The sequence below is a fragment of the Bos indicus x Bos taurus genome, chromosome 9 (genome assembly GCF_003369695.1).
Source record: "Bos indicus x Bos taurus breed Angus x Brahman F1 hybrid chromosome 9, Bos_hybrid_MaternalHap_v2.0, whole genome shotgun sequence".
In the NCBI taxonomy this organism is placed as follows: Eukaryota; Metazoa; Chordata; class Mammalia; order Artiodactyla; family Bovidae; genus Bos; species Bos indicus x Bos taurus.
Genome location: NC_040084.1, coordinates 63,853,255 through 63,866,278, shown reverse-complemented (window position 1 = coordinate 63,866,278; position 13,024 = coordinate 63,853,255). Strand labels below are relative to the sequence as shown.

The 13,024-nt window shown below is 41.9% G+C and overlaps 1 long non-coding RNA gene and 2 other non-coding genes across 3 annotated transcripts; all 3 read right to left on the bottom strand.

Annotated features, from left to right (window-relative positions):
- Window positions 1–2,350: 2,350 nt before the first annotated feature.
- Window positions 2,351–4,220, bottom strand: LOC113898391. Its single transcript, XR_003512631.1, has 6 exons — window positions 4,123–4,220; window positions 3,530–3,600; window positions 3,344–3,421; window positions 3,197–3,258; window positions 2,865–2,931; window positions 2,351–2,646 (listed from the first exon to the last, which is right to left on the bottom strand). It is a non-coding gene; the product is annotated as an uncharacterized LOC113898391 (long non-coding RNA).
- On the bottom strand, window positions 2,744–2,813 carry LOC113898908. The gene has a single exon (XR_003512771.1). It is a non-coding gene; the product is annotated as a small nucleolar RNA SNORD50 (small nucleolar RNA).
- On the bottom strand, window positions 3,039–3,108 carry LOC113898909. The gene has a single exon (XR_003512772.1). It is a non-coding gene; the product is annotated as a small nucleolar RNA SNORD50 (small nucleolar RNA).
- Window positions 4,221–13,024: the final 8,804 nt, after the last annotated feature.

Genomic DNA, 13,024 nt, shown 5'->3' with positions numbered 1-13,024 from the left:
TGGCTAAAGTCTCTCACATAGAACTTAAGGTTCCTGTTATTAGTTTTGTTGCTAAGCAGTGTCCAACTCGATTCTTTGTGACACCATCAACTGCAGCATGAAAGTCAAAGAGAAGAGTGAAAAAGCTGGCTTAAAACTCAACATTCAAAGAACAAAGATCATGGAATCTGGTCCCATCACTTCATGGCAAATAGATGGGGAAACAGTGTCAGACTTTATTTTTCTGGGCTCCAAAATCACTGCAGATGGTTAACTGCAACCATGCAATTAAAAGACGCTTACTCCTTGGAAGGAAAGTTATGACCAACCTAAATAGCATATTGAAAAGCAGAGACATTCCTTTGCCAACAAAGGTCCATCTAGTCAAGGCTATTGTTTTTCCAGTAGTCATGTATGGATGTGAGAGTTGGACTGTAAAGAAAGCTGAGCGCCGAATTGATGCTTTTGAACTGTGGTGTTGGAGAAGACTCTCTTTAGAGTCCCTTGGACTGCAAGGAGATCCAACCAGTCCATTCTAAAGATCAGTCCTGGGTGTTTTTTGGAAGGAAATGAAGTCGCTCAGTCGTGTCCGACTCTTTGAGACCCCATGGGCTGTACCCTACCACGCTCCTCTGTCCATGGGATTTTCCAGGCAAGAGTACTGGAGTGGGTTGCCATTTCCTTCTCCAGAGGATCTTCCCAACCCAGGGATTGAACCTGGGTCTCCCACATTGTAGGCAGACGCTTTACCATCTGAGCTACCAGGGAAGTCCTAAGAATCATTGGAAGGAATGATGCTAAAGCTGAAACTCCAGTACTTTGGCCACCTCATGCGAAGAGTTTCATTGGAAAAAGACTGATGCTGGAAGGGATTGGGGGCAGGAGGAAAAGGGGTCGACAGAGGACGAGATGGCTGGATGGCATCACTCATGACTTGCTGGGACGTTGAGTTTGAGTGAACTCCAGGAGTTGGTGATGGACAGAGAGGCCTGGTGTGCTGCAATTCATGGGGTTGCAAAGAGTCGGACATGACTAAGCCACTGAATTGAACTGAGGCCTCCCTTCCCTGAGTTTGCTCAAAGTCATGTCCCAAATTGAGTCAGTACAATGAGCTTTCCTAACTTCCACAACTGTATGTTTTAGATTTTTATTGAATATTTATACTCTCAAATGGACTTAATTTGGATCAAACTCATTTTAGTGGGATCCAACTGGTACAATAAAAAATGTGTACATCATTTGAATCTTAAGATTGACTGGGAGGGAAAGGGTCTCCTGCATTGCAATAGCTGTAAGGGAAACCTTAAGTGCTCTAAAACCAAGTCTTATTCATAAGTTTGCCTTGTTTTGAAGTCATGTTAGCCAACTTTGACAAGGACAGTTCTCCCTGAATGTTTTAGGTTTTTGGGTGTGCCACTCTGCATGTGGGTTCACCAACCCTACCAGCAGCCCCTACACTGGAAGCAGTCTTAACCACTGAACAATCAGCAAAGTCCCCCTCAATGGGTCATTAAGCATTCATTATTTGACAACCAAGTGCCAGGTGTCTAGATACTTAAGGTACAGCGGTGCCAGTGCTCAAATTTTATAAACCATACTTAAGTTCCAAATAAAGCAGAGTAAGGGAGATCGGGGTGCTGACTGCAGTGCTAAAGTCTCATTTCCAAATGGACATAATAAATGGGCTAACACTAACACAAAGCTATACATGGAGGTCATCTGCTATCAGAAGAAACCTGTCTGTCTGGGCATTCAACTATAGGCTCAGTCTCATGAATCTGAGGTACATGAGCCCCAAACCATCTCTTCACTTCAGCAGGCAAGCTAACATTTCAAAAGTTCATTCCGATGATATATTAGCACTGACTTTAACATTTAAATATGGGAACAGGTTATTCATGCAGCTATTTAGGGAAAATGATTAGGGTTAGGGCCCAACTGGAGAAGGAAATGGCAACCCACTCCAGTGTTCTTGCCTAGAGAATCCCATGGACAGAGGAGCCTGATGGGCTGCTGTCCATGGGGTCGCAGAGTCGGACATGACTGAAGTGACTTAGCAGGAGCAGCAGGGCCCAACCACCTTGGTTAGATTAGATGCTATTATTGACACTAACCCATTCCATACAATGCTTGACCAGTTTTAACCCAGATTTTATCAGTGACCTTCCCTCACTGTTAACAGGTCCCATCTTTCCCACTTTGCTCTCACCCCAACACTCTGAAGCTAATGTTTTGCACATTACTTATTCTTGCCAAACCAAATCATCTCTCCCTAGAAACCTGACTGAAGATTCCACCGCAAGAGTACACACTTTAACTTGGTGTAATTACAATCACACAGTTTTAAACTCAATTCAGACAAAGAACCAAAGGCTATTCAAAATTATTTAATTACAAGGCTAGATAACTAGAAAAGAATTTTCCATTCAAAATAGTTAGAAAGTAATACACTGATTAACAGGTTATGATTCTACAGCAGTGTCATGGTCAAACAGAAATGCCTTGACTCTTATGGATGCATTATCTAGACTCGATGCTGGTTCAGAATCTATTTACAAACCAATGTAAAAATGTAATTCATCTTGAACTTTCTTCCCACATCCATTGGAGGTTTTCCCAATCACCAGATTTTCATAAGACAGACAAGTAAATCTCGCAGCACTAGCCCTAGGAAAGGAAAAACATTTACGGTTTACAAACTATCAACATCAGAAAACTTACTTAAAACAATTTTCAAAAAATGCTGCTGTCCTTATAATGGTCCACCTCAGAAGCCAGATCCGTATAAGTTTTTTCAACAGAAATTCAGGTTCGGGATAGGATCATCATAGGTAAGACCAAGGACACAATGTTTACTGATTTTGAAGCAAAACATCTCTACTCACAGAAATGTTTCCACCTTCGAAATGTCACAGCACACCAGGCAGACAGCAGGCAGACAGCAACCCCTCACTGTTGGCACAGAAAACCCCACTCTGTGAATTAAGTTTTTCCTCTATGAGACATAACCTAACAGAAATCTGTTATAAAACTTGTTCTCATATCTGAACATTAGTCTTGTCTCAGAAGCCGAATCCGTACATGCTTTTCTTCAGGTTATCAGCTTCGGGATAGGGTTCATCATTGATCAGACCAAAATCCATTATGCTACATTACACGGACATTTACCACAAACCAGACAGAATTACTGCAGCAGATGTAAGTCAGGGTAACTTACTTTAAAATGAAGCTGCTCAGTGACATCCACAGCTTCATTAGTATTCATCAACCTGCAGAATGCTGTTAAAAAACAAAAATATTTTTCTCATTTAATCTACACGTGGACTAAACATATAGACATTCGAAGTACTAGTCGAACACATACCTGGTAAGATCATCAGGTTTTAACCAAGTCATTTTCCAGCCAATATTGTCCGGCGTGTTTTGAAATGTACCTTTGCATCTTAAAAAAAAAAAAAATTTTCAAATGATGCATCATCTTTACAGGTTGATCAACCTGTAAATCAACAGGTTTATTCCTTCAACTTAAAACTAAGCTCTCAACAATTACCTTAGCATCTCCACGTAACAGTTCCGCTACACCGAAATCCATTGTTTCTGCGGGAGAATCAATTTCTTAACCTGCGGAAGAATAAATATATTTAAAAATTAAGTATTGTCATAGAAGGTCATAGCTTAAGGTTTTCAGCACTAAAACCTTCCCCTCCAACAATTCGATTTGCACACAGCGCCACCTGGGCACAATACAACTCAGTTTCACGCAGTCAGGAGCTGCCGATTTTTAAATTAACTGTTGATATGACTACGTATCTAAGGCCTGTAAGTCAACGTTAAGCGTAACTCCCGCCCCAAATCTCAGGAATGTGGTCGTTTCCCGTGCGCCGTTCAGGATTATCCAGCCGGCTTAGCAATACGGCCGCGCGCAGCGCCATGACCAGCAGCAGCCTACGCACGCCTGAACTCGAAGCCGGTCGCCACCGCGACAGGGGACACGTGGCGGTCCGGTGGCGCGTTTTCCATGTGTAAATACTCAACGCCGCACTCTAACCCTCAACTTCTGAACTCTTTTTACCGTATCGCATTCCCCAACCCAAGCTGCGCCACTCAGGTTCGCGCGCACGACCGCCAACAACGCGTACTTACCTAGCAGCTACGATCTGCTCCCAAGTTCCGACGTAAAAGACCGAACAGCTCCCCCTGCAGTTCCTTATATAGTCTCTCCCGAGCCAGCCGGAGGCCGCCCCTCCCTCTCGCCTCTATTGGACCCTGGAGAGCACGGGGGCGTGGCCGGTTCCTGACGGGAGGAGCGAGAGCGCGCCAGGCGGCTCTTTTCTTTCGGGGGCTCGTTCCACGGCGTGGTGCGCGCACCGCCCCTCCGCGGCGCGCACGTCCAGCTCCGGGCGCACGCCCGCTGCTGCGCCGCTGTCCGTCGCTTCCGAGACTGGCTCTACGTGGCGTGGGAGTGGCGCCAGAATTTAAACGAACAGCCGCCTTTAGAGGCGAGGGTACCGCCTACCCAGAGCCAAGTAAGCTCCGGACGCGTAGGGTGGCTGGGGGGCGTCTGTGGACTTATGTTTAGTAGCACAGGGCGGCTTTAGCTTGTGATGCGCTCAAGAAGTCGAGCTGGATGGTTGACTGATCCTGGGGAGTTGACGCCCTGCAGCCGCTGCGCGCGCCCTGAAAGAGAAATCGCCGGGCAGAAATGCTTGGATGAAAAGTCTTTGAAAGCGCCGCGATTCTCACCTGGTCTACAGTGAGAACGCCGCGCATCTCCGGATAGCCGACTCGCTGCGCCGCCCGCGCTCCCCTGCGCTTTACCGGACCCGCCCCACCCCCACGCCGCTGGGTGCCGGGCGCTGCTGTAAACACTGATCAGCGCAGAAAATTCTCCCCGAGACAGCAGACCCGAGAAGTACATCCTCCACTTGGCGGAGGAGAAAACTAAGGCCTGCAGTAGCCAAGTAATTTTCCTAAATTGACACAACCAAAAAAAGAAAGAAAGAAAAAAACCTTTGCTATTAAAAAATAATTTGCACTACATTCATTATAATGAATGCAGGAGAAAGATTAATTTGGGAAATTTCCCAGAATAATTTATCTAAATGACACTTTAATTCAGTAGCATTTATATATGCACGGGTGAAAACTGAAACCGCTTAGCACACAAGCACGTATGTATGGGTAAATACGGGGCTTCCCAGATGGCTCAGTGGTAAAGAATTCGCCTGCCCATGCTGGAAACGGAGGAGCAGGAGGTTCTATGGCTGGGTGAGGAAGATAACCTGGAGGAGGAAATGGCTACCCACTCCAGTATTCTTGTCTTGGACTGAGGAGCCTGACTGGCTTCAGTCCATGGGGTCCCAAAGAGCCGAAGGCGACTGAGCACACATAGTAAATACATGTACTATGCACACGTGAGAGTACACGACATTTGGACATTTCAGCATCTGAAAATTCAGGTCTTCGTAGCACTCACTACTAATTATTATGTACATGTGCATTTGGTTATAGTCCTCCTTTGGTACCCCGCTCTTCATTTTTCTGCCTTACTATAGTGCCTGGCATAAAGTATATCGTCAGTAACAACTGGTTGAATCAACTAATGAATGTATGCGGTGGCTTTTTAGAAAATTAAAGTGAAAAAAATTAAAAGACTCCAGATTAAAAGACAAAGTGAAAAGCAAATTTCTGTAACAGGAACCGAAGCGATGAAGTCTTTATATGGTTGGGCATTGTGTAGATTTGAAAAAAGCGTTTTTTGTAATGTGCAATGTAAATTTTGCATATTGCTCACGTTTCAAAGCTAAACCAGTGCAAAAGGATATAAAAAGCAAAGTAAAAGTTCCTTTTCATATCACTGGGAATCTTTGCTATTGCAGTAATTAATAGTAATGGTTTTTGAAAATTTCTAAGCATATATAAATATATGTACACATTTTTTCACATACAAATAGGATCTGTCCTTTTTTGCAACTTGCTTTGCCTGTCGTAAATATCATAGACCTCTTTCCATGTCAGTACATATAGATGACCTTGCTTATATCCTGCAGAGTGTTCAGTTAGATGTGTCATAATTTTATAACTTTATAGCTTTTCACTATTTCAAATACTACCAAAGTGAATTATAGATGTATCCTAATGAACTTGTGAGAAGATTTGCAGGATCCATTTCTAGAAGTGAGTCAAAGGTTCAGTTCAGTTCAGTCGCTCAGTCGTCTCTGACTCATTGCGACCCCATAAATCACAGCACGCCAGGCCTCCCTGTCCATCACCAACTCCTGGAGTTCACTCAAACTCATGTCCATTGAGTCGGTGATGCCATCCAGCCATCTCATCCCCCGTCGTCCCCTTCTCCTCCTGTCCCCAATCCTTCCCAGCATCAGAGTCTTTTCCAGTGAGTCAACTCTTCGCATGAGGTGGCCAAAGTATTGGAGTTTCACCTTCAGCATCAGTCCTTCCAATGAACACTCAGGACTGATCTCCTTTAGGATGGACTGCTTAGATCTCCTTGCAGCCCAAGGGACTCTCAAGAGTCTTCTCCCAACACCACAGTTCAAAAGCATCAATTCTTTGGCGCTCAGCTTTCTTTACAGTCCAACTCTCACATCCATACATGACTAATGGAAAAACCATAGCCTTGACTAGATGGACATTTGTTGGCAAAGTAAAGTCTCTGCTTTTTAACACGCTGTCTAGGTTGGTCATAACATTCCTTCCAAGGAGTAAGCACCTTTTAGTTTCATGGCTGCAGTCACCATCTGCAGTGATTTTGGAGCCCCGAAAATAAAGTCAGCCACTGTTTCCACCATGTCCCCATCTATTTGCCATGAAGTGATGGGACCAGATGCCATGATCTTCGTTTTCTGAATGTTGAGCTTTAAGCCAACTTTTTCACTCTCCTCTTTCACTTTCATCAAGAGGCTTTTTAGTTCCTCTTCACTCTGCCATAAGGCTGGTGTCATCTACATATCTGAGGTTATTGATATTTCTCCTGGCAATCTTGATTCCAGCTTGTGCTTCTTCCAGCCCAGCGTTTCTCATGATGTGCTTTGCATATAAGTTAAATAAGCAGGGTGACAATATACAGCCTTGACGTACTCCTTTCCCTATTTGAAACCAGTCTGTTGTTCCATGTCCAGTTCTAACTGTTGCTTCCTGACATGCATACAGATTTCTCAAGAGGCAGGTCAGGTATTTCCATCTCTTTCAGAATTTTCCACAGTTTGTTTTGATCCACACAATCAAAGGCATTGGCACAGTCAATAAGGCAGAAATAGATGTTTTTCTGGAACTCTCTTGATTGTTCTATGATTCAGCGGATGTTGGCAATTTTATCTCTGTTTCCTTCTTTTCTAAATCTACCCTGAACATCTGGAAGTTCACGGTTCACATATTGCTGAAGCCTGGCTTGGAGAATTTTGAGCATTACTTTATTAGCACGTGAAATGAGTGCAATTGTGCGGTAGTTTGAGCATTCTTTCACGTTGCCTTTCTTTGGGATTGGAATGAAAACTGACCTTTTCCAGTCCTGTGGCCACTGCTGAGTTTTCCAAATTTGCTGGCATATTAAGTGCAGCTCTTTCACGGCATCATCTTTTAGGATTTGAAATAGCTCAACTGGAATTCCATCACCTCCACTAGCTTTGTTCGTAATGATGCTTTCTAAGGCCCACTTGACTTCACATTCCAGATGTCTGGCTCTAGGTGACTATCTCTTTTAAATATGGTGATGTATATGTTTCCATGCTACTCTCTCAGTTTCTCCCATCCTTCCTTTCCCCCACTGTGCCCACAAGTCTGTTCTTTATGTCTACATTTCCATTGCTGCCCTGCAAATAGGTTCATTAGTACCATCATTGGTACGAATAGTACTAATTAATATCATATGCGTTAATATACGATATTTGTTTTTCTCTTTCTGAGTTACTTCAGTCTGTATAATAGGCTCTAGGTTCACCCACCTCATTAGGACTCACTCAAATCATTCTTTTTATGGCTAAGTAATATGTGTTTTGCTAATTGGGAAATATGCATGATTGTTGTGGGTGGCCATTGTCATGCAATCAAAATGGAAAACTATTACTGCCTTTGTTCTCTTTGAATCACTGTTTGCTGTGCTGAGGACTCTCAAATTTATCTGGTCAAAAGAAGTATAAAACAATGATTCTCTAGTTTGACTTACCAATTGAATTACTTAGAGAGCTAAGAAGTATCAGATTTCTAGTCCCTAACCTGGAGGTACTAAAGCAGAATTTTCAAAAGTGGGACCCAGGGAGCATTTTAATCAAGCATTTGGGACAGTGCTAAGAGGCCTACAGCCATAAGTGGACTATAAGCCACAAGTCTGAGCTGCATGTGTAATTTTAAATATGCTAGTAGCTACTTATAAAAAAATAGTAGATAGAATCAGATGAAATTAATTCCAGTACAGTTTATTTAACCCAATAGAACCAAAATATTTTCATTTCAACAAATGATCAACATAAGTTATGTACTCAGTTCCTGAAATCCATTGTATATTTTGCACTCACAGCACATCTCTGTTTGACTGCCTGCATTTCCAGTGGAATTGCCACATGGCTAGTGGCTGTTGTACTGGACAGCCCAGGTCTAGGTTGACTCATATACATATATAAATTTGAGAATCACTGTATTAGGGTAAGTGCAGTACTGCACACCTGCCATATATTCCAGGCTTAAAAAAATAACTTCCATATTCCTTTTGACTCATAAATGAATAACTAACAAATGCAATGCAAAATGGAATGAATTTAGAGCTTGATTGTTGACAGCACTGCCCTCCAGTGAATATGGGTGATGGCCATGAAGCCAGTGCATAAGTCATTCAAGACTTCTGTCTCTTCAAGGACCAGAAAAATATACTGACCAGGGAAGCCATCAATTTTTGCTTCTACACCTAAAGTTGACAAGTGAAATGCTACCAGATATTTGAAATGAGTTAAGAAAGACCATATAAGGTCAGCAATGAAATTAGATGTGTCCTTGAAAAATTTGAAGTGAAAGTGTTAGTCACTCAATCGTGTCTGACTGTTATCCCATAGACTGTAGCCCATCAGGCTCCTGTGTCCATGGGGGTTCTCCAGGCAAGAATACTGGAATTGAGTTTCCATGCCCTCCTCCAGGGGATCTTCCCAACCCAGGGATTGAAACCAGGTCTCCTGCATTGCTGGCAGATTCTTGACCACTGAACCCCAGGGAGAAGAATTTAGCATACTGAAAATAGCTTCTCATATTCTGTAGCAAACTTTCTAAGATCATCATTTTAATCATTTTTTGGAGGAAATGTCCACTGACCCCTGGCGCATGCATTGTGCTTCAGAGAAAATTAGTATGAATACACAGAAGTCCTTGCTCTTCCCTAAAGAGTAAGAAGTAACCACTTAACTTTAGACACCTCTGCCTTTTTATTTTTAAATTTTATTGGAGTATGGTTGATTTACAATGTTGTGTTAGTTTCTGCTGTATGGCAAAGTGACTCAGTTATATGTATACATATTCCACTCTTTTTAAAATTCTTTTGCCATATAATTAGAGAGTATTGAGAAGAGTTCCCTGCGCTATACGATAGGTCTTTGGCAATGGCACCCCACTCCAGTACTCTTGCCTAGAAAATCCCATGGAAGGAGGAGCCTGGTGGGCTGAGGTCCATGGGGTCACTAGGAGTCAGACACGACTAAGTGACTTCACTTTCACTTTCATGCATTGGAGAAGGAAATGGCAACCCACTCCAGTGTTCTTGCCTGGAGAATCCCAGGGACAGGGGAGCCTGGTGGGTTGCCATCCAAGGGGTCGCACAGAGTCGGACACAACTAAAGCGACTTAGCAGCAGCAGCAGCAGCAGCAGTGTAGACATGTCTGCTTTAAAAATCAGACATTCATTAAAACTTTTGAGTAAGATTATAGTATGAACCTAATAGAGTTTTATGAAGTGTTTGGAGGGAGGGAAAGATTAAAAAAAACAATTCAAAAATTTAGTGCAATAATTTAGCTGAGATATTATGAAGGACACCACTGTAATATTGACCATAGGAATGGAAGGCAGGGAAGAAAACATCATAAAGTGAGAACTTAAGTGTCATTAGGTTCTTGTATGCATTGGATCATGTAAACTTCAAGACAGTCCTGCTTTGTACTTTAAAGATGAGGAAAAGGAGGTACAGAAATCTCAGTTAACTAATTCCCAGGTCTTTCTGACTCCAGACAAATAATCCTGTCCCTGGAACATGATATGGTGGTGTTGAAGGAGGAAATGATAGGATGTGGTGGTCTGTGGGGAAAGAGAGGAGGTGGAGTGCAACCTAGGGAGCCAAGAGAATAGCAGCTTCAGTGACAGAAAGAGGCAAGTCAGATACTACTGATTTGGGAGCAGGAAAAAAGAAGATTCCGTTTTGGTTGTGTTAGATTTTAGAGGGAACACTTGGTTACATTTGTCCAGTGGACCATCAGAAATGTAGAACTGAAGCCCAAGAGAAAACTCAGGGCTAGAGAAGGATCATTTGGCAAACTAACAGTTGATGATGAGTGAAGTCGTGCACGAATGAGTGTAGGGAGGGAAAAAAGGGGCCTAAAATCAACACCATAGTGTGTGCAGATATCCTGTAGTAGATAACATTTGATAACACATAGTCAATACACATAAAGATCTGGTTAGATTATGAATGTATGAGAAAAAATTCACTTTTACAGTTTTTGGTTAAGTCATGGGAAATATATATATGCTATGTTTAAGTGCTCGTGTTCGTGCTAGGTTGCTTCAGTTGTGTCTGACTCTTTGTGACCCCATGGCCTGTAGTATGCTAGGCTCCTCTGTTCATGGGACTCTCCAGGCAAAGATACTGAAGTGGATTGCAATGCCCTCCTCCAGGCGATTTCCCAACCCAGGGATCAACACACATCTCTTACGTCCCCTGCATCAGTAGGTGGGTTCTTTATCACTAGCGCCACCTGGCTATGTTAAGTAGTATAAACATAATTAACTTGTTCTTGGGTGGAAAAAAAAAAAAAATCAGCTTTCAGAAACAAGAACTATCTGATAAGGGATAATGTCCAAAAAATATGAAGAACTCATGCAACTCAATAGCAAAACCCCCTAACAATCCAATTTAAAATGGATAGAGGATCTAATAGATTTTTCTGAAGAGCTACAGATCGGTAACATGTACATGAAAAGTACATCACTAAAAAATCCACCTGCAATGTGGGTGACCTGCCTGGATTCGATCCCTGGTTGGGAAGAGCCCCTGGAGAAGGGAACAGCTACCCACTCCAGTACTCTGGCCTAGAGAATTCCATGGACTGTATAGTCCACGGGGTTGCAAAAAGTCAGACATGACTTAACGACTTTACTTAATTATCAGAGAAATGTAAATCAAAACCACAGTGAGAAATCACCTCACACCTGTTAGAATGGTTGTACTCAAAAGGACAAGAGGTAAAAAATGCTAGTGATGATGTAGAGAAAAAGGAAGCTTTGTGCACTGTTGGTGGAAGGTAATTTGGTACAGCCACTATGGAAAAAAGTATGGAGGTTCCTCAAAAATTCAAAATAGAACTGCCATATAATCCAATAATCCCACTTCTGGATATTTACCTGAAGAAAAAAAAGCACTGATTTGAAAAGATACATGCACCCCAATATTCAGAACAGCATTACCTACAGCAGCCAAAATCCGGAAGCAATTCAAGTGTCCATCAGTGGATGAATGGTTAAAGAAAATGTAGTATATGTACACCATGGCATATTATTCAGCCACAAAAAAGAATGAAATCTTAACAATGGACCTTGAAGGGCCATACTGTAAGACCAATGACCAATACTATATGATTTTACTTATATGTGGAATCTAAAAAAAAGAAAGAGAAGGAAAAAAATTCAAACTCAAAAAGAACAGATCAGTGGTTGCCAGAGGTGGGGGATGGAGGGTGGGTGAAAAGGCTGGAGGAGCTCAAAAGATACAAACTTCCAGTTATAAATAAGTAATGGGGATGTCACATACAGTAGAGTGACTATAGTTAATAATGTTGTATTGCATATTTGAAACTTGCTAAGAGAGTAGACATTAAAAGTTCCTATTATAAGAAAAACAATTCTGTAACTGTATGGTGACAGATGTCAACTAGATTCATTGTGGTGATCAGTTTGCAGTACATACAAATACAGAATTTTTACATTGTACAGCTGCAATTAATATAATGTTGTTTGTCAACTGTACCTCAATAAAAATTTTTAAAATATGAGAATTAAAGAATCTATCTCTTAGTATAATATTCTTTTTTCTAGTGTCTAAAACTGAACTAGTAAACTCTAGGTTTAATTGTAGGACAGACCAGGGTAAATTAAAGAAAATCTTGTGAATACTTCATGAAATAGTAGAGTGTTAAGTACACGAAATAGTAAAGCTAAAGAGCTAAATTGGGGGGAAATTACATATATGTGAAAAAATCAATAAGGCAGTTTGATACCTTAGCTGGAAATCCACAGGAGAGGTTAGGACTTGAGTGTCATTGGCTGGAATAAGCTATTTAAAAAACGATAGTGAAATCATCAGGGAAAGAGTATAAACAAAGAGAAAGCCCAAGACAGAGTCTTGGAGCACTTGAGAGTTCCAGCAGACATGGAAGTGCTGGAAAAGGAAGCGCCTTGTGGGGAAAGCTGGAGAGTGGGATATCTCAGAAAGAAAGTGAAGAGATTCAGGGAGAGATAGGTCAGTTAGCATGAATGCTTCTGAAAGGTCAAGTAAGATAACAGAAATGACCCTTGGGTTTGGAAGTGTGAGGATCACCAGTAAATAGTTTCAAGAGGAATAGTGGCTACAGAAGCACAGTTGAAAAAGACTGAGGAGTAAGTGAGGTGAGAAAGCAAAAATGGCTCTGTACCCAGAGACAGAGAATTGTAAGGTTGAGGGGATGCTTTTGATTTCTCTTTCTTTTTTCTTTTTTAAATTATGAAAGTTTGATAACACATTTACAGGAGACCTAAAAAATACAGAACACAGCTACATATAGTTCCATTATATATTACAAT